The 22,072-nt window shown below is 42.3% G+C and overlaps 1 protein-coding gene across 2 annotated transcripts in view; it reads right to left on the bottom strand.

Annotated features, from left to right (window-relative positions):
* The window catches only part of Jcad (junctional cadherin 5 associated), an 84,735-nt gene extending 62,880 nt beyond the window's left edge, over positions 1 to 21,855 (bottom strand). The window contains exon 1 of one of the 2 annotated variants that reach the window (XM_074056156.1): positions 21,702 to 21,855. The gene's annotated coding sequence lies outside the window, so the exon portion shown is untranslated. The remainder of the gene's footprint in view (positions 1 to 21,701) is intronic. The other variant, XM_074056159.1, reaches the window with a different exon arrangement.
* Between the last annotated feature and the right edge of the window lie 217 nt (positions 21,856 to 22,072).

The raw sequence follows: 22,072 nt of genomic DNA, 5'->3' as shown, positions 1-22,072 counted from the left end.
AATGTGAGGGCAAGTAAACTGTCATCCACCAGTTTCTTTTCTTCCAGCCATATAAGCATTCTTGTTTTAATCTTTTGGTCTCTTTAAGAACTCAAGTTCAGCTTTCTATATTTCTCCTATTTCAGAAGAATAATTTGGTGTGATCTGTACACTTTAGTGTTAGAGAGAGGGTGTTAAATTGTGACATCAGGGAAAAAGTCAAGGTTTATCTGCTATAAAGGAGCACATATTAAAATTTAAAAAGATGGTCCTATTTTGGTGGACCATCTGCTTTATTCACCACTATTTTTATGCAGCCTTGTTTGGGTCTTTGCATTTCTATGGTATTTTTATACTTGCCAGTGAGTTCTTACCATAAGATTCCTTCTAGTTCAATTCTGAGAAGAGTGAAAGACATGGTTCCTTTTGTACATAAATTTGCCATCAAGTTAGAGAGAAGATATCCTGGATTGCAGTACAAACAAAGGTTTTTCAGAGTCTCTCAGAAGACAGAGGCCATGACAGCTGTGTAATCATAATAGGTTACTGGGGCAGCGGGGTGGGCGGGGGGGCGCCCTCTCACAATGGTAAAGAAAGAGGGTTTCCCAGTGAGGGGGCAATAGGAGCTATGAGCCAAAGAAATGGGGACTAGTTTCAAGAACCAGAGATGTATGTTGATATTGCTGGGAGGGAGGTGCTGTGGGGATGCGGAATGACATGTTGAGGCTGAAAATGCCCTCCAGTCACTTTGTAACTGGATCAAGAACTCTAATCCCTAACGTTGCCCAAGTCTCAGTTAACTGAATCTACTTCAGAGTGCCCAAGTACTCACACTGATGTTATCCAATCCATGGGATTCTTACTGCAAGCCTTGCATACCTGCAATGGTGTCGTAATTTTGTAATTTCTTGCTAAAGAACCCCTGCTTTTATCTGTCAGAAGAAAACGAGGATAATGATAGAGGAATGAATTCTGAACTTGGGGTCTGGAGCTGTTCATGGTTTGGATACGGTTTTAGTGTTCCCTAAAGCTTCCTGTGTTGAAATTTGACCCCCATCTCCATTGTGACATATGAAGAGGATGGAGGGTCATGGCCTGCTCAAGTGGTAGAGTACTTGCCTAGGAAGTGCAAAGTCTACAGTTGAAACCCCAGTACTGCAAAAATAAACTTATAAAAGGGGGTCAGGGACTTAATCTGACTATGGGTGTTTAGAGATGAGGCCTTTGAAAATTAGTGAGGATTAGATAAAGTCATTAGGATGCAGTCCTAACGATTGAGTCCTATTGAATTTATAAGAAGAGGGAGACCAGACAGACACACATATACAGGCAAGTTCCTTGTCACTTGCCATGTAATGCCCTGTGCTACCTCGAGACCTGTGCTACCTTGATGCCAGCAAGAAGACCATCACCAGATGTGAACCCTTGAACCTCTGCAACTGTAAACTAAGTAAGTCTCTTCTTTGTATAATAAGTTAGTGCCCCTTAGGCGTTTCATTACAGCAATGAAAAGCTGATTAACAAAAGCTTGAGAGGGAATCTTGGTTCTTTCCATTAGGAACACATTGTGGGAGAAACCCTTATTTCCTGTTGGTGGAATAGAGTCTAGAGTCATGCTCTAGAGTCCTTCACACACCCACCAGCCATGGAGGCCAAGTATCAATTGTCAAGTTTGAGGGAAGGAGCTGAGCACACTCAGTCCAGCATGTCCTCCTCCCTCTCCTCCTTCTTCTTTTTTCCTCTACTGGACTTTGAACCCAGGGCCTTTCACTTGCTATAGTCTACCTCTTGAGCCATGCCCCCATCCCTTTTTGCTTTAGTTTATTTTTCAGATAGAGCCTCACGATTTTCCCTGGGTTGGCCTTGGACTGTGATCCCCATACATACACCTCCTGCTGTAGCTGGGGCTACAGATGTGTGTCATTGAGCCCAACTTCCTCCTGCCTTTTGAGTCTCCCTCTAAGTCCACATTCTTGGCCAGTTCTCAAGGTTGCTCAGCAAGTGATTCTTGATGGCTGGGAAAGTATATCTAATTTAGAAGCATGGTATTAGTAAGGCCCTGTGGCCAGTAGATTGAAGCATCAATCTTCAATATCATTCTACTGGTAATAACAGTTGCCTAAGTCAACTGATTCTGGATGTAGGAAAGGAAAAGGAGGTGGAGAGGGTAAAGGGATTGTTATTTATTCATCCCCATTAGGAAAGGGCTAGCATAGTGTCTGTAACCTTTACTGGGCCTCAGTAAAGTTTCACTTAAAATTAGTGAAAGTAATGAATTGGCCTACCAAAAAAAGTAAACCAGCCTGGGTGTAAAAATAAAAATAGAAAGGCATTTGAGGGTTGATCCAACTTCAAACTCCCAAAGAGACTATAAGCATTAGAATAGAAAACAGGGCAATCCCTCTTTCCATGGGCAGTTCAGAAAAGAGTCATCATTAGGAGTTCCAGAACACACCACTGGCCTCAGAATGTCTGTCTGTCTCAGCCAAAACTCAAGGAGACTTCCCTATAGGCCACAACTCATTTGTTTATTTGAGCAAGAGGAGAGATCAGTCAGCTTAGTGTACAGGTTCTAAATCAAATAATTTGGAAGATAGCAAGATAAAGACTCTGATTCAGTTTCTTTCTCTTTTAAGAATGATCAGATTCAGAAACCCAGTGTCTCAAAGGCAAGAACTGGATGAGGTCCATTTGGTTTCCAAGAGGCAAGAGAAGGAAAGACAAGCACAGATAATGATTTTGTATCCCAAGGAGAGAAGCAATGTACAAAAATAATGCTCATTATCAAAATGAAACTTAATGTTCCCTCTGCAGGGAAAATTAAGGAAACCATGGATGACAGAAGGAAGGGATCACAGACCTTTGACTCTCTTTTGGATTCCCAGGTAGACAGAATATATTGTGTGTGGTGGGGGGAACTGATGAATTGAACACTGGGCTGGGGCCAAGACTGGCATTCCAGATTCTCCTACAATCCATTTCATGTGCTTAATAAAGTCATTTTTCCCCTGTGCAACAAGGCTTCCTCCTCTGGAATGAAGGAGCTTGGCAGTCTTCTACCATAGCTGATGAGGGTGGATCTCCTGGCTCCAACTGGCTTCTCTCTGGCAAGTGGAACTGCTGGTGAATAGTCAGTGAAAGACTACTCAAGAGAAAGTAGAGACTCAAGGAAAAGCATCTGTCCTCCAGCCTCCTAAAGAGCACCTCTTCTCTCCCTGACTGGTTGGGTTGCCCCATTTGGCAGACACTTGGAAAACTACTGCTGTGTTGCCATCTGCAAATCTCAGCAGAACATCAGGGATGAAGGGTGTGAAGTGTGCATGCTTCTTCCATATTTTTTTTTAGTTGCTACTGATGGCTATCTAGGGACAGAAAAGTTGGAAAACCTTTTAGGAAGTCCGTTCTGAAATGCACAAAAATATCTAGAGCTCACTAAATAGTTATTTCATAGAATATCCAATAGATTCCCCCACTCTTGTAGTCAGCGATGCTGACTGATTTGTCTGAAGAGGGAAGAAGTCATTGTAGATGAGTTAATCGCTTAGAATAGAGAAGCAGATGCCAGATATCTGCTGAACAGCAGGGCCTTTCTGTATTTTGCACACACACACACACACACACACACACACACACACGTCACCTCTGCTCTACAAAAGTTATTCACAATACATGAAAACACAATTGTTTTAAAATAAATTAAAAATGCCTTGTTTGTTTTATTTCTACGTATATTTATAAAAATGGTCAAAAAGACCACATGTGTGTATGTGTCCCTACATAACCTGCTTAATTTTCACCAACAGGTAAGAAATATGTTGACATTTTTCTTTTCAATCTAATGGTTGCTTATTTAACTAAGTGCTGTCATCTTTAGGGGATATTATTAACAACAACAACAAAAATTGCAGATAAATGGTGTTCTGGGTATTCCTTTGTGTCCAAAACCAACAATCCCCCAAGTATATGTAAAGGTCCCAAACTTATCTCTGCTTGCTTGCTGATTGCTTGAGGAACTTTTTAGGAGAAAGTATTTGCAGAACTGATAGATTGCTAGTGGAGGATGAGTGGGTAGAATTGCTTAAGAGAAGAAAAATGTGAACATTCCACATCTTATTCTTATCTCCTCTTAAATCCCTTTCCATATTCCATAAAAGATCTGAATTCATCCTAGAAACTGAAAATCACCAGGTGTAATCCTAGATGCTCAGGAGGATCTTGAGTTCAAGGTCAGCCTGGGCTACACAGCAAAATTCTTTTTAAAAAATAAATAAATAAATAAAACAAAACCCCACCCAAACTGAAAATCAAGTCACTCTAGGGAATATGGTACATTCAAGCTTTTGTGACATAGTTGCCCCCCTCCAAGGTGGAAGGATGGCCACTGTCAGCTCATTGTCATCTTCTGCTCTAATTCACACACTATTGATAAAGTAGGTGGGGCCAGGGAGGAAACTGGAGCCAACCCCCACGGCAAGTTTAGAAATGCCAGCCTGACGCAGGCTTAGCCTTGGAAAGCACTGAGCATATGGCCTGGGCTGCACAGAGCCAGGCTGAGCTAAGTCATTAATCTCCTTCAGGCCCACTGACTTATTCAGACCACAGGTGCACAGGGTGTCATCCTCCTCCTGGCCAACTAAAACCATCAGAACTCTGGAGGAGTAACAATATGGTGACTTAAAGACTCCCAACTGGTACATTTGTGAGGAGTTGTGCAATATGATTTCTGACAGTTGTTTGGCATAATTAAAAGATCGCTAAACAGAGCTAAGAAAAAAAACTTTTAAAAATAGATGGGTTCTGGATGAGATTCTAATAGCATAATGGAATTTCTGCTTAAATTTATCTTTAAAGGAAGCTCCTGTCAAAAACAGAGCTGAGACATGGTTAAAGATAGGTGGTGCTAACACATGGGAGCTGACGTCAGGGTTGCTCCGAGGGGTGTAGGAGGTAAGAGGGTGGAGAGACGTGAAGAGATGATCAACTGCTTGAATTTCCTCATGATAGCAATAACGATATTTTTAACTCTATTCAAGTTCTTTGAAGTCAATCACTTCAGGGCTAAAATCAAAGCCTACATTTACTTCTCCACATAAGGATCCCCTAGAAGGAGAAAGAATGGAGGATGAAAACAGGATAGGCAGGGGGAGTCCAGTCATTCCTGTGTATGTGGGAGGGAACTGAAGAAAGACATTAACATGCTTGGGTGGAATAGTGTCCTTGCAAAGCCAAGAGCTGGAAGCTCCTAGAGTCAAGACATTAGCAAGTACACTCATTCTGCGGTCAGACCCCTAAGTCCTACTGACATTGCCAGCAGGCGAGGTATTACTCTTAGCTTACCACACCTGGGTGAACAGGGGCAAAAGCCTCACCTTGGAGCACAAAGCCCACTATTGCATGTTAGGCAGCCCTCCTGCAATGAGTGGCTTAGAATCTTCCAGAAAGAAATAGTCTCCTGCCTGTTGGAAGGACTGAGGTCAGCTCTGGAGCCAGCATGCTGGGTACTTGTCGATTTGAAGATTTAATATTCCTGGATTTGACAATCTGTGAACAACCACCAAAACCTGTGACATATAATCATTTGTACTCCCACTGAGGCACAGACTAAAATGGTTATGGGAGCAATGTTTGGAGTGAGAGAAAATCAGGTCATTATCTCCATTTCAACTCAGATTTTACTGATTTTCTGCTCAGTAACGCTTAAGAGGTGCTATTGAAGAATAAAATATCCTGTTATGGTAAAAAGTTCCTGCTAGGTTTGGATGTGGTTTGACCCCAAAGGTTCATGTGCTGGAAACTTGATTTCCAGTATAGTGATATTGAAAAATGGCAGGACTTTTAAGAGGTGGGGCCTATTGGGAGGTGATTGGGTCATGATCACCTTCGTGCAGGGCTAAAACTGGTCCTCAGAATGGGTTGCATCTCCTGGAAATGGATTCATTTTCGTCAAAAGTAGGTTGATATAAAAGAGTGAGCCTGTTCCCTCCGGGATCTCTTGCTTCCTGTCCCACCATGGGATCCTTTCCTCTTGCACACACTCCCTCCATCATGTCATCCACTGTGTTATGAAGTAGTCAGAGACTCTCACCGGAGGCCATATCAATGCAGCTACTCAAGCTTGGACTACAGCCTCCCGAAATGTGACCTAAGTAAACCTCTTTTCCATACAAAACACGTAGTATTTTATTATAGCCACACAAAATAGACAAAGTCGCTAGAGGAAGCCAGTCTCTTTTGCTAATTTTGAAAGTGAAAAGAAGGTAAAATGCTCTAAGTAAGCCAGAGGTTTTAGCACAAAGAGAACTTTTAGGTAAAATTAAAAATAAATGAACTAACCACAGAATTGAAAAACTGGAAAAAAATGGGAAAGGGTATTCTATAGAAGGAATTTTAAAATGTGCAGGTATAGAAAGACCTTTGATAAGATCGAAGTCCTTTTTAACCTTGAGAGGTGAAAGAGCTGTATCCCCCACGGAATGTACCTTTAGGCATAAGTAAGGAACCACTCATGTTGGGAGTGGTTTCAATGTTGATAAAACTTAGTTTGTCTCCTGGTTTCTCCAAGTAAGTCCCTCTGGTGTATTCATTCTTTGGCAACTTTTGTTGTCCACATATTAATGTTGCTTACAAGTCCACTAGTATCAATGTTCAGCGTCCATATAAGTATCTTGTGTTTCTCACAAGATCTGATGCCCACATCAGCTTGGAGAACTTGGAATTGGCACTTCAGTGGAATTGTTGGCACCTATAGCTGCCTGTGGAGAGCAGAGAGGCGGACATAAGCCCAAAGCTGCCCCCTCGGGATTTCAGAACCAACAGAGAAAGGCCATGTGACTTGCTGAGTCAGTGACAAGTATGTGCTCAGTGCCTTCCATTCTGAGCTCCTACAAATACATCCTAAGCTCTAGCCCCTTGCTTATAGTACTCTTTTATTATGAGTACAGCACTCTGAAATTGAGAGCTTAACTCAGGTTGGTAGCTCCAAAGCCAAGGGAATCTTGGAGATGGATTATAGCTTGGAGATTCATCAATTACTGGGAGGTACACATTCTTTTTATAAGACTCCTTAAAGTAAATCTTAAACTGTTTGGTTAGGAATATTGGTTTGGAATATTATATTTTACTATTGTATGCAATCATTACATCTGCCCCTGAGAGCTTGGGCATTGTGTTATAAAGAGACTAGGGACTTGGTGGCCTCTGTCTTTATGGTATAGCACTTTGCTGTGCTCATGAGGTCTTCCTGAGTAGCAGGTGGTAGCTGTCATATGAAGGGAAAGAATGTGATGCTTTCTTCAGAGCTGATTCGGGAAATCATTAGGAAGTTGCCCTCCTGCTTTGTCACAACTTTTACTGCAGTCAAAAGAAAATTCATTAACTGCTTATGGAAGGCCATGCTGAAAGAGAGGCAATATGAAAGAACAAGTCAGACTTCCAGGGGCTCTCGGGTTACTGTCACTGTGCACAGATTATTCACTTTTTTGTTGAGAGCACAGAGCCTTTCCTATTGCCTGCATTTGCCCTCATGCAGTCTTGGGAACACTGGAGGGTAGCCTGGAGGAAAGAAATCAGCTCTGCTACTTCTCTGAATGAACTTACCTTCTTGCCTATGGAAAACCCAGCCGCCTACTCCTACCTTCTTTTCTTCCTTCCCACATACCTCCTAGATTTAGCCTGCCCATTCTCTGTCATTTTCATTACCCGAACTGCCTGGATTTCTCTTCCCCTGATCTTGCTGAGGTGCAAAATAGTTTCCCATCTTTGCTTCCTCCTACTATCTCTGAAACCAGCACACTGACAACTGCCCCCCCTCACCCCCCAATTTGGGAGTGCAAAGGAGAACATCCAGTTTCTGCTGGAAACCAGTTCACTCAAATTGTCTTGTGTAGGTGTTGTGGACCCCAAGAGATTTAGATTTCAGTCTGAGATGGATTTGGGCTGGTGTCCAGCCAGTTATAGTGTTCTGGGGGCCTTTGTTAGCCCATCTTTTCCTTGAGCATCCTCTCTGGTTCTGAGACTATTTTCTCTGGGCCCAGGACCTCTGGGCCCTTCCCTGTCCATGCTACCATTTTTCTCTCCTGCTCTGAACTTGTAGTTTCCAATATGGCCCTTGACGGATAAATCCCTGGCTCTCACCTCTTGAAGCTATTCTCTGATCCCTGATTCCTTCATTTCTAATTCAGTTTGGCTAAAAGATATTTGCCAATTATTAAAGCTGATTCCACCCCAAGGTGAATGAAATCACAGCTCTCCAGTCTGTTGCTCTAAGTTCATTCCCGAGCTAGCCTTATCACTGGCTTTGTGACTACTGGGAATGTGCTTCTTCCAATGAACATGTACCTGGATGTCCCAAGTACCTTGTCCATATAGCCTGCCTTGTACCCAACTTCCAGGAGCCCACTTCCCATCTCCTCTCGCATGCAAGCTTGCATCCTCACCAGACCTGTCATAACTTTGAATTTGGGGTTGCAAGTGTGCATTTCATTTTCTGCTCATTTGACTTCATATGTCCCCAGGATCAAAGCCTTTATCCTGATGTGTTAAAATGATTTGCTAACTTCTTGGTCTCCCAGACCAGATTACAAGCTTCGCTCAGGCAAAAGTCAAGTCTTACTCATCTTTAGTTTGTAAGTGCCTGGCACAAGAGAGATGCTCAGAAAGTATTTATGAGTCACTCGAGTGAGCAGCTGAATTCTCCAAGGGAGTAACCTTGTAGCATCCTATAAATCCAGCCTTGCCATGGATAGCACTTTATTCTTGGAGAAGTGGTAATGAGAAATGACCAAATCAGTGAGACACTGGCTATTCCCAGTCATCCTAGAGATTTTTCTTGCTGGTTTTTGTTTGTTTCTATTTGCTTATTTGTTTGTTTTTTAAATAAAGTGAACTTCTGTTTGAAACTCATGTCACATTAAGTCAACTGACCTCAACTCAGGAAAAAAAGTGCTGTGCTCCATTTTTTCTTTCATTGTCAGTCAATGTCAAGGCTCAGTCCACAGGAACCACGTAGCCACCAGAGGAGTGGCATATGTGGCCAGTGGCTACCATATTAGACAGCATAGATATGCCCATTACTATGGTAGAAAGACCTACTGTGCAATACCATGTTTGTGAATCGTGGAGAGCATGGACCAAATGATCTGCATTACTGTCGTTGACACTGTTAGATACAGCAACTCTGGGTATGCATCAGATACAGTGGTGGATGTGGCCTTTCTTCTGCCTCTAAGCTTATAAAAGTACATCCTGTAAATTATTCCTCGCAGAATTGTTATACTTACTGTAATGCTATTGAAAAAATCCTCAGAGATCTGCTATTTCCAGCAGAGAAATGGACTCAAAGCTAATTAAAATTCTACAGTTGCTCACTGGAAAATCTGAGTTCCTGCTTGACTCACCTTCCCACGGTGTCTCCAAATAGATACAAGTCCCATACATGTCCTGCAGCTCTAGTCTACTTGGAACTCCTATGACCTTACTGGAGCCTTTGTCATTTCATCCCTTAACCTTGGAAGATCAGGTGCATGCAGGAACCTGTGGCCTTAACACAAACAGATGCTGGTTTCTCAAGGAAAATCAGCTCACTGAACTGATGAGCTAGTTATTCTACCTTCTGAGCTGGGAATAGTGAATGAAGAAGAAACAGAGAGACTGAAGGTATTCCAGCTGAATGACATATAAAAGTCATGTCAACATGTGGTGAATAAATCAAACAGCACTGAAAGAGCCCCCATGTACTAAAGAACAATGGAAGCCTAACAGTGGAGTTTTTTCTTTCTTTTTTTTTTAATCCTATGGCTGATTGGAAGCATCCAATTAAAAAAAGAGAGTCATGGTCAGACATGGTGGTACATGTCTGTAATCCCAACTACTTGGGAGGCAGAAATAGGAGGATCATAGTCTGAGGCCAGTCTGGGTAAAAGTGCAAGACCATATCTGAACAATAACTAAAGCAAAAAGAACTGGAGGTGTGGTTCAACTGGTAGAATACTTGTGAGACCCTGAGTTCAATCCCCAGTACTATTGAAAAAGAGGGAAGGAAAGAAGGAAGGAAGGAAGGAAGGAAGGAAAGGAGGGAGGGAGGGAGGGAGGAAGAGAGAGGTGGGAAGAAAGAAGGAAAGAAAGAAAGAAAGAAAGAAAAAGTCAGGTGCAATGAAAAAGTTTAAAAGCAGTCCATGACTCAAAAGGGAAAATAGCCTAGGATTCCTGAGAATAAGGACAAGGAGTCTTTACTGCTCAGAAGCCCAGAAGCATCAATAAAATGTTGAGTTCAGGGATCTTTGCTTCAGGAAGGGGAAGAAAGAAAACAAATAAGACTAATCCAGACCTTTCTCTATCAAAAGTGATAAAAATATGAAGAGTTTGGCAAATGAATGAGTGTGTTTTGTTTATCTGTAGAGTCCAGCTAATGGTCCCATCTCATTGTCCACTGAGATGAAACTGTGACACCCTATGATGTCCTACTGCTCTTGGGATAAAACCTCATGTAGCTACTCTTGTCCTTGGGCTGCTTGAGGTAGCTCTACCTACAGTTCCTGCCTTAGTCGATCTGACTTCTGACTGTCTCCAGCTATGCTGCTTTTCCTTCTGTCTCCAGAAGGTTCTATGGTCCTTTCTCCACTGAAATTCTAGCTAGAAGGATTCTTCCACTTTAACCCTGTCCCTCTCCCATAGTCGCTCTTGGGCACCCTCAGGTCTCAGCTCCTTAGAAAGCCTCCTGCCTCCCTACCTCTCCCCACTATGTCCAGATCTAGCCTCTTCACTAGTCACTCTTCCATCCAAATTCCTGCCCCTCCCACCCTTCTTGAATGAAACTTGCATCAATGGGATCATCTGAATTTCTCATCTGTAAACGCCAAGCAAGCAGGGATTGGGTCTGGCCCGATTCATTCACCTTTGTATTCCCCATGCCTGGATTAGGATGAATAAACTTTAAAGGAAAGAATGATTGGGTTCTAGTTTATTTTTAAGGTGCTCAGTAGGACAACGTCCCCCTTTCCTAACACTTCTGTATCTTTTTAAGAATCTCGCCAGTCTCTGGATGACTCCGACTCTCTTTCAGCACCATTCTAAAGTACTTACTGCCCAATAACTTACTGTCATGAAGGCTTCAACTTTATTTCATTTTGGCAGTACTGGGGTTTGAACTCAGGGCTTCGCACTTGCTAGGCAGGTGCTCTACGACTTGAGCTACTCCAACAGCCCTTTTTGCTCTGGTTATTTTGGAGATGGGGCCTCACTTTTGCCCATCTCCAGACAAGCCAGGACGTTGATCCTCCTGTTTTATGCTACCCACTGCAGCTGGGATGACAGGTATGCACCACCACACCCAGCTATTGGCTGACGTGGGGCCTCACAAACTCCCTTCCTGGGCTTGTCTGGAACTGAGATCCTCCCAATCTCATCCTCCCAAGTAGCTAGGATTTCAAGCATGAACCACTGATGCCAGGCAAAGTTTCAACTTTAAAATTCCACCCACTTCTCCCTTATTTGATCCACTTACTACACAGCTCCAAAAACTTCCTGTTTCCCTTAAGGCCTGGGAGCTTGTGTTGGCAAGCTGTAATGTATCTGGGTTCTTTCTTAGCAATGGGATTGTGTGCATGTTTTCACTGTTTCCTTCACTCGAATTTCCTGAGAGTTTGAATGTCTGGCTTTGGGTTTCGCCCAGGATAGTCGTGTTGTCTTTGGAGGTTTGTAGTCTACTCTCCCATGGAGTTTTCTTTATGATCTCTTCTATAGACTTCCTCTAAATTTCAATCTTTCTTAGTTTTTCTTTGTTAAAGAAAATTATCCAAAAATAGGGAAAATGAAACCTAAACTTATTCCCAACCCCTATATTTGAAACAAAAAACATCATTTATTTCTTTTTTTGGCAGCACTGCGATTTGAACTCAAGGCTTTATGCTTGTGAGGCAGGTGCTCTTACCACTTGAGCCACTGCACCATCCCTATTTTGTGGTAAGTATTTTCAAGATAGGGTCTTACAAACTATTTGCCTGGGCTGGCTTCAAACCATGATCCTCCTGATCTCTGTCTCCTAAGTAGCTAGGACTACAGACACGAGCCACCAGCACCTGGCTAAAAATGTCATTATGAAAGAAAAATCTCAGCTAATCATTGCCAAAACCTTCAGGGGATTCATACCCAACTTCACATTTTCTGTCTCACTCGACTTTTCTCTAAAGAAATCGGGTAAAGAGGAGAGGAGATTGAGGAATGAAGAGGGTGAAGTAACACACATGCAGAGGCAGGATAATGGCGGGGGGAGGAATATAATAGAGGAGGTGAACTCATTCACAATACATTGCACACATGTACGGAGTTACCACAATGAAACCCCCTCGTATTATTAATGAATGTGAATTCAGAAGTATTATAAAATCAAAAACCAAGAATAACAACAACAAAATAAAAATCAGAGGTAATCAGGCTCGGTGATGCCGCCTATCATCACAGGGCTTGGGAGGTTAAGGCAGGAGGATAGCAAGTGTGAGGCCAGCCTGGACTATACAGCAAGACCCTGTCTCAAAAAATCAAAAAAAAAAATTAAAGAAAAAAAAAATCAGAGGTAAAAACCTCCCGTTGGTCTACTTCTGCTCTCCAGATCCAATGAAATTATGACGTCCCAGGCTTCATTTTCTTTGGAACGAGTTTCTTCACTGCTTACATGATTTTCCCTTTGGAATAGTCCTTATTTAGCACCAAATTCTTTTTTAGCTTCTTTGCACTACTGGAGTTTGGACTCAGGGCCTCACATTTGCTGAGCAGGGGCTCTACCACTTGAGCAACTCTGTCAGCCCTTTTTATGTTGCTTATTTTCAAGATAGGGTCTCACGAACTGTTTGCCCTGCCTGGCCTAAAACCATGATCCTCATGATCTCTGCCTCCCAAGTAGGTAGGATTATAGGTGTGAGCCACCAGTACCCAGTAAGCACCAAATTCTCTTTAGCAAGTGTTTCTTGAGCCCTTACTAAGTGTCGGATACCATACTTGGGAACCAGCAATGAATAAGATAAGCACAGATGGCTCACGCCTGCAATCCTAGCTACTCAGGAGGCAGAGATCAGGATAATGGCAGTTCGAAGCCAGCCCAGGCAAATAGTTCATGAGACCCTATCTGGAAAAACCCTTCACAAAAATAGGGCTAGTGGAGTGGGTCAAGGTGAAGACCCTGAGTTCAAGCCCCAGTACTGAAAAAAAAAAAAAAAACAAGATAAGCAAATTCCTGTCATCATAGGGATTTCATTTGTGTGTGTGTGTGTGTGTGAGGTGCTGGGCCTGGACCCCAGGGCTTTGCGCATGCTAGGCAAGTGCTCTGCTTCTGAGCTGTGCCCCCAGCCCTAGAGATTACATGTTATGGGAAGAGGTGTATAATAAATTTAATAACATGTATAATTTTAAAAAGTGAAAGTCCACATAAATAATGTTAAAAGATAAATGAGATGTACAATGACAAATCTGAATTTTGACTAAGAGTAAAGGTCATGGTAGAAGCCATAACTTTGTTCTTTAAGCAGAGTCCTGCCAAAACATATTAAAAATCTTACTTTTCACTTACTGCATTTTAAGAAAATGGAAGATTATGCCCCCATTCAGTCCAGAGACATCTGTGAGCTGTGAACAGAGGACAAGGAGCTAACATGCATGTTAACTGTTCACACTGACTGACGATTCCATGTGGCCCAGGGACTGAGCTAGGACTCTGCCCTTCAAACTGTGCTGGGTGATGCACCTCATACTAACCAATTTCTTGTGTCTCAGGTGGCAGATCTCTAGTCATTATAATTTTTTTGTGATAAGAACACGAGAGCTACCTCAGTATATTTTAAGCGCACAACACAGTGCTGTTAACGCTAGTCACAATACTGCACAGTATGTCATCAGGACTTATTCCTCTTGCATAAGTAAAACTTACACTGCTTGAATAATTCCCTTTTTTGCCCTCCCCATCACCCCTGCAGCCACCATTCCACTCTCTGTTCCTGTGAGTTTAGCTATTTTTGAAACCTCATATAAATGGAATCATGTCACCTTCTGTGACTGGTTTATTGCACTTACCATAATGTCCTATAGATTCTTCCATGCTGTTGCATTGAACAGGATTTCCTTCTTTTTTATTCCATTATGTGAATATACCACCTTTTCTTTACCTGTTCATCTGTGTATGAATATTTGGATTCTTTCTATGTCCTTGGTATTAAAATATTTAAAAGTAGTGCTGCCATATGATCCAACAAGTCTGTTTTTTTTTTTCTATAACATTTAAAAGTATGTTGTAAGCAGTTAAAAGCCAATAACTCAGATTCACACACTAAAAGCTGGATGAGACTTCAAAGGTTATATGTGTATTTTATAGGTGAGAATCTACACACAAACACACACACACACACACACACACACACACACGTGCATACATGTCCAGTTCTTTTGCTCCCAAACAAACCCCTTCTCTATTGTTTCCATAATAACCAACCAACAATACACATTTAGCGAGTCAGCTTTTCAAATCACTTCACCCAACCTTTGCTGCTATTTGCTTATGTACAAAATAGCTTGCAGAGCACTATGGGAAACCCAACAATGAACAAGATCTAGCTTCAACCTCTAAGGAGTTTGCAGTGTAACAGAAGTCATGATTCCAGATGAAAACCATCAGTGCTACAAGAAAGACACAAAGAACTCATCCTAGGAACCACACAAAGAAACCAACTCCAGTTGTGACTAGAACTAGTCAAGAGGCCATGGTGGAAAGAAGGGCATTAGGAAGGAGGAAACTGCAAAGCTAATACAGAGACCTGGTGGCATATGGCTCACTCAGGAAAAGGGAAGTGACTCCTTGGCTGCTGGCTTGCAGGACTCCCAAGGACCCAAGAAAGTTGCAGGTGGGAAGAAGAGGCAAATGACCTCATAGGAGGCTTTACCTGTCACATACAGGATTTGAACTTGATTCAGCCACAGGCTTTTAAACCAAAGAGCAATTTCATTAGAACTGTGCTTTATGACTTATGCCACATGAGAGAACAGAGAGGCAGACTGCTGGTTAGCTGAAAAATGGCAGCTCGGTTCTGTTATTAGCAGGTTACCTGGCATAATAATAGTTAACGTTGGTTGAATGTGCTAAGAGCATCCCATACATTAGCTCATGAGATTGTCCTGTAGGCTAGGAGCTCTGGGTTTTTATTTTATACATCAGGACACTAACGCTCTGGGAGGTGAAGTTACATGCTAGAAAGAAGAAAACTGGATGAGCGCCAGGCCAATTTTATTCTTAAATACGCCCCTCAACTGAGGTTCTGTATTACCCTGGATGGCTGAATCTAATTGGCCATGACTTTTTTTGAAAGCGGTATACATGGAGAGAGGTGGAAATAATTTTTTGACATCCCTATTATAACTGGGATTGAAAAGGGTGATGAGAAGACAAAAGCAGAGCTTCATTGTGCGTCACCAGCCCTGCGACTGTGACATTTAACTCCCAAGGGGCTCCTCTGCCTATTTTATAGTCCAAATCCTCATGTTCAGTTTTTAATGTGCTGAAACAGTACAATATAATTTTAATATTGATTTAAGAAAATTAAGAATTAGGAAAGCAAGGCTATTATAAAATAATTCACATAAACCTTTTCAAAGTCCAAGGCCAATGAATGGTTGTCTTAGTTTTTCATCTGTCATGGTAGATTAACATTGACATTAATTGGCATTGTTGCACTTGATACGTGCAAACTATCAAAGGCTGATTTTACAATTTATGTGTCAGATCCAAACTGGAGATTTGACGTCCTACACTCGAAATTGGCTCAGGCCCAGCATTAATCTGACTGCACTAACCCTTCTAGGCATTTACTTTGGGGGGCTCCATCTAGAAAGAAGCACACCACTGACTTCTCTCTCACCCATTCTCAGCCAGTGTTTCTGCTCCACCACACTCCAGAACAATAGAGCCATTACTGTAGAGGATGCCTTACGCATCACCTGTCACCTTGAAGAGCTGCTTTCCATAGAGAAGGGGTGGCAGAAAGAGGCAGGCACACACCCTGCAGAACACTGTCACTGGGAAGCCTGCAGTGGCACAAAAGGTTAACTTAGATGATCACTGAGCTCTTCATACTACATGCCTTGCAAAATATTAATGTCTAGACTTCTCAGTTCTTGTCCTCCTGGCTGAGCATGCTAAGGAGGAGCCTCCAGATCAAATGCTGTGCCAAGGGCCCTACTGCCCACCCTTCACAGTACCTGTTTCTATGCCCTTCTCTCTGTGGCCTCTCACTGCCTCCGTGGCAGTCTTGATTCTTAATTTTAAAACTAGAGAGTAAGGACAGGGTCGTGTGTTCCTCCCAAGGGAACAACCAATGGGTTTTCAGTGTCTTCCACAAGTGTGTGTTAGATGAAGAAGCATAAAATTAATTAGTGATTGAATGAAATTAGAAAATGCATCATCTCACCCCATATGTACAATTTTATGTTTTTATGAATCAGTTCAGAATTAAATTTAATTTACATTTTTAAAAAGAAAAATATTTTATTGTATGCATGGCATATAATGCTGGCATTATCATTTCAAAATATAATACATTAGCCCTTTATGTTTAACTAATATGCCTTGCATTATACTTTGAATTCTTGCATGTTATTTTTGTAAATTCTTAGTAGACATAAAATTGTAATATCTAATAGAAAGAAAGAAAGGAAGGAAGGAAGAAAGAAAAAGAAAAGAGAAGAAGAAAGAAGGAAAGAAAGGAAGAAAGCCAGGCACTGCTGGCTCATGATTATAATCTTAGCTACTTGGCAGGCTTGATCAGGAGGATCAAAGCCCCACAAAAAGTTCATGAGACCCCATCTCAATCATTATCTGAGTACAGTGGTACACACCTGTTATCCTAGCTATGTGGAAGGCTGACATTGGGAGGACAGTGGTCCAGACTTGCCTTGGCAAAAAAGTTGAGACCCTGTCTGCAAAATAATCAGAACAAAAGAGGTTGGGGGCATGGCTAAAGTGGTACAGCACCAACCTAGCAAGCAAAAAGCCCTGAGTTTAAACCTTAGTGCTGCCAAAAAAATGAAAGAAAGAAGAAAAAACACAACACATATCTGACAAAGTCAGTCTTCAAGCCACCTTCATTCCAGAATGAAGACAAAATTTGTATTTGTTTTCAAATTGCCTGAAGGACAACTTATTGAGAACTTTTAATTTTCTTACCATACCATTTAATGAAATATGCACCTTTATCCTGAAATGCCCTTTGTCTGCCTGGGACACCTTAGTCAGCAGGTTATGTTCCAAAAACATGTCAAGAGCTCTGTTCTATGACAAGAGTGGCAGCGTGTCGGGGTGGCTGTCATGGAGTGAAAGTAGAGTACACTTGGCTCTCACAAGATGTCTCTCTATTCTGGTTCAGAATTGGAGACGTGTGGGGCATCCATGCATCCTCCTGATCGGGGAACACTGTTTTGCAATGGAGATGGGCATCTTATCAAAGACAGAAGCTCCCATCCCGGGACAGTATTGAGGACCCAAAAAAGAAACCTATAAGGAAAAGATATCCCATAGTCAACCCCTCACACATGAGCAGCACCCTGTTGGAGACCACAGTCAGAAGGATGTGGTAACAACAGTCCTTCTCTTACTGTGGTTTCTCTAAGTCTGTGGGAGGTTATTTCAGTCACTACGTTCTTATCCTGAAGTCAACATTCACCAATCTAAGCAACAAACATCTCCATAATCTCACATTTCAGCCTAAACTACCATTGGAAGGGAGAATTCCCACTGAAGGAAAAAAGCCTTCTTCATACACTCAGCGTGAAAACTGTAGCTCTCATAAGCATAAGCAAGCTCCACAATGATGTTTTGAGAGTTAGACTTTTTTGTCCTGAATCCCAATGAAGCAGAGCTTGAACAAGTTGGTCCAAGGTGCCCTGCTGAAAAGACATGAGAGAGCAAAGGAGATGCTTTCCACCGCCTGCCTGGACCCTAGCATGTTCTCTCCTCAGCTGCCTCCCTCCAGGCCCGTCTTGACAGATGTCACATCTGTGTTCACTGAGGTCATTCTCCCCTAAGGTGCCACAGAGTGAGAGAAAGTACTGACTGAAGGACAGAACTTCATTTCATGGGACAAGAAGCCATGGTAGGCTTCCAAGGCTGGCTGTGTCGGGAACATTGTTACACACTCTCAAACGCTCATCTGTACTTTGTTCATCAACTACCGTTCACTCAGGGCTACGGACTGCAGGTAGCAGGAGTGGGGCTGTTTTTAAGAAATTGCAGGAGCAAAGCACAGAAAGAAGGTTCTTCTCTCTCTCTCTGTCCCGCCCCCCTTCCCCACTCTCTCACTGTTTGTCTCTCTTTTTCAGAAACCTTGCCCATTCTCTGAATTTCACCAGTCCCCATAATGCTTCACTTCCTGACTTTCAAACCCAGATCTCCACTCTTATCTTCTCAAGGTCTAATGCCCCTTTAAACTGTGCTACAGGCCTGCACCTGCGCCACACTCTGGTGTGTGAACTCACGTTCCTCATTGTCTTCTCAAATGTAACACAAGCCTTCCCTGTCCCCCACTCCTAACTTCCCTTCTATTTAATAGTACCACCATTTTCCCAACCTGCACCCTCAAAACTTGAAGTTGTCCTTGAATGATACTCCAGCTGTTCTCCTAATCTTGTTGGTTGCTGATATACCATCTCCCTCCTATCCGTTCCTCTCACTCCATAACTTGATACTGTCTTGGTTCTGCTTCTTACCTCCATGATTATCTAAATAAGCACTTCACTGCTCCAACCTCTCCCCTTACCATCCAAATGCTGGGTGGATGGTAGAAGAGTTGTAACCCATTTGCCTAAGCAGCCTCAGTGAGGGTGGGGGCTGGAGAATGGGTATGGACCAAATGACTGATGGACCAGCTGACTTATGAACCAACTAATGGATAGAGCAGAGGTGGCTCTTCCCCTCATAATGCTGGCACCCCCACCCAGGGTACCTCTGGAGTATGGGGGGGTCCTAGGTCCAGGTCTTGGAGATAACTATAATTTGCTCTCCAGTGATTCTACATATACGTATTGAGACCTTGCAATGCCGAACACTGCCTAAGTACTGAGATACAAGAATGAGCAGAGCAGTGTCCCTGTCCCTGTGGTGCTTATGTCATTCTAGGAGAAGAGAGATGAAGTTATTCATTTAAATAAAGATGCAACATGACATGGAGTGAGGAGTCATTAAAACTGTATAAGGAAAAAATAAAGTGAAAAGGAATAAAACGTGAATGGGACGCTTGGTCAACAGACACATGAGAAGATGCTCAATGCTGTTAGTCACAGGGAAATGCAATTCAAACCCACAGTGAGACGCCACTTCCCACCCACTAAGATGCTCTATTTAAAAAAATAGAAAATAAGTGTTGGCAACTAGGGTGTGGAGAACTTGAACCCACCTACATTGATGGTGGGAATGTAAAATGGTGCAGCTGTTGTGGAAAACTGGCCATACCTCAAGAAGATAAACATAGAATTACCATGTGATCTACCAATATCACTCCTACGTATATATATGCCCAAAAGAATTGAAAATATGTGGTCAAGTAAAAACTTGCACACCAATGTTTGTAGTAGCACTATCCACAATAGTAAAAGGGTAAACCAAAATGACCATAAACCGATGGATGGATAAACCAAATATCCATTGGCTGAAGTATCATTCAGCCACAGAATGCAAAGGAGGTACTGACACATGCTATATCATGGATGTAAGTGAAATCTGCCAGACACAAAAGGCCACATAATGTATGATTCCATTCAAAGTAGGAAAATCAACAGAGCGAGGGTGCAGACTTATGGTTTCCAGGGCAGGAGGAAAGAGCAATGGATAGGTAGAGGGTTTCCTTGGGGGGTGATGAAAATGTTCTAGAACCAGACTGCAGTGCTGGAGCACATTTTCAATGTACTGAATGTCTCTGAACTTTCAACTTTACATGGTGAAATGGTAAATTGTGTGCAATGTGTATCTTGCCATAGTGTTTAAAGGAAGACAAAGAGGGAGGTCATGGGGTGTTCTTAGAATAGGAGGGTCAAGGAAAGCCTGGCAGATGAGGTGGGATTTGGACAGAGACCTGAGGCAGGAGGTCATAAAAGTCACAGTGAGCAAGGAGAAAGGCAGAGGGGAAGCAGGCACAGGCACATAGATAGCCCTGAGCAGTTTGATCAAATCTGACACTACTGTCCTCATAAGGAAGCTCCCTGGGCCCGTCCCACCCTGCCTATTTTGGTACAGCTCTTCCCTTCTGCTTCCCAACAGGGCACACACTGCCATACTATCCCTAGACACCCCAATTCCTCACTGGCAGCACTGATCCTTCTGGCCAGTTGGATGCCTGATGACCCTTCTGGTCCCAGCCCAAGCACCACTTCTTTAAAGGCACAGCTTTTGATGCTGGCTTTGTATGGGTGATGGCCTCAAATAGGCTGAGAGCATTGAGTCTACCACTTGTCAGCAGGATGCCATTGGGTACTTAGCTCCTTTCCCATTCTGCATGTATAAAATGAAGGCTGTTGAGAATAAAATGAAATAATTGTAAAGTGTTTATCTTGGTACCTGATGCCTTGGGAGCTCTCAGCAGTGGTAGCCATATGGTCACTTCATCCTCATCCACAATCTGAAGCTTGAAAGTTAGTACTCTGTTTTACAATCAGGCAATGTTTGGCAATTATTTACTGATGTAGGTGGGAATCAAGGTTCATGATAAATGCCAAGATTGTTTTTGCTGTTCTTTGAAACAGTATCTCACAACTCTGGTGACTGTTTCAATGGAGAGCACACAGTATGCACTTGAATAAATGTTTGACTGACAACTGACTGAGTGATTGACTTTATCATCAAGTTGGAATGAAATATTTTTCAAATGAAAGACTTAAAAGAAAAATAATAATGTCTCAGGAAGAAAAAGAGAGATTAAAACTGGCCAATTAATTACTGATTCAGCCACAATGAGCTATACTGAAAGGTTTCATAGACATCCAATGTTTACAAAAGTTTTAAAAATCCTGCATTCCAAGAAATACCTAGAGAGGAGGCAAGCTTTTAAAATAAATGGCTCACTCAATGAACTGTTCTTTTCTTTCAAAAGACCATAGTTAATAATAAATGTTGGTAAATGGTTAATGTAAAATGCTAACACATTTTATAATCTTTTTCAGGCAAATCTTTCAAGATCTATCAATGGAGAAAAGCATGAGCTTAAAAGGTATAAAAAGAGAAGATAGAACAGCAAATTTTCCAAACATTTGAAGTAAAATAGAGATAGATACAGTTGAAGAGAAGTGACAAGGAAAAGAGAAGCAGTCTAGTTTAACTCAGTGAGGATAAATGATTCCATCATAATGCTGAGAATGCTCCTGGGTGAGCCGGTCACATGGGCAGCCCTAGAGCCACTGCACTAGCCAGAATAAGCCCAGCTCCGTTGCTGTTTGCCACCTCTGTATAACCTGGATGTCACCAAATGCGATAAGGTGGCTCTGCCTTGGCTGATCTATTCCTCAAACACCCAGCCCTTTCTCTACAAACAGAATGCTCCTGTCTGCATGCTGTTCTTGTTTCGGTTCTTTATTCTTCTTTCAGAGACATAGACACAACCCTGTTCACCAGGAAAAGCAGCTGGCTTCTTCCAATGTTTACTGACCCCATTTTCTTAATCAAATTTTCGACAAAATAATGAAGAAAAGGGAAAACAAATATTTACCTGAGATCTCTGAATTCTTCCCAAAAGTCTAAAGCATTGAATTTTTCAAAAGCAACTCAGATGCTTCTGCTGAGAGTTTTCTCAATCCAAAATCTGCCTCCTCCGATAGCAGCTCTAAGTTTGAGCTCTGAATAGAGGCTGTGTGTTATTTTAACCACAAGGTTTCTAGTTGGGCGGGAGGAGAGATGGTAATGAGGTACGCTGGCAAGCAAAAGCATCCCCTCCACCTCCAGTGAGCTCGAAGATCTGATGGAAGAGTTAAGGGAGATGCGAAGAGTCCCAAAACTACTCCTCCTAAATAAGAGGTTAAATAGCCATGGAAAATGCCAACGGAATAAGATAAGGCACTTACAGTCTTTTCTAAAAAAAAA

Source organism: Castor canadensis, chromosome 15 (assembly GCF_047511655.1).
Source record: "Castor canadensis chromosome 15, mCasCan1.hap1v2, whole genome shotgun sequence".
NCBI lineage: Eukaryota > Metazoa > Chordata > Mammalia > Rodentia > Castoridae > Castor > Castor canadensis.
The sequence above is the reverse complement of the archived record's forward strand: the minus strand, read 5'-3'. Positions and strand labels throughout refer to the sequence as shown.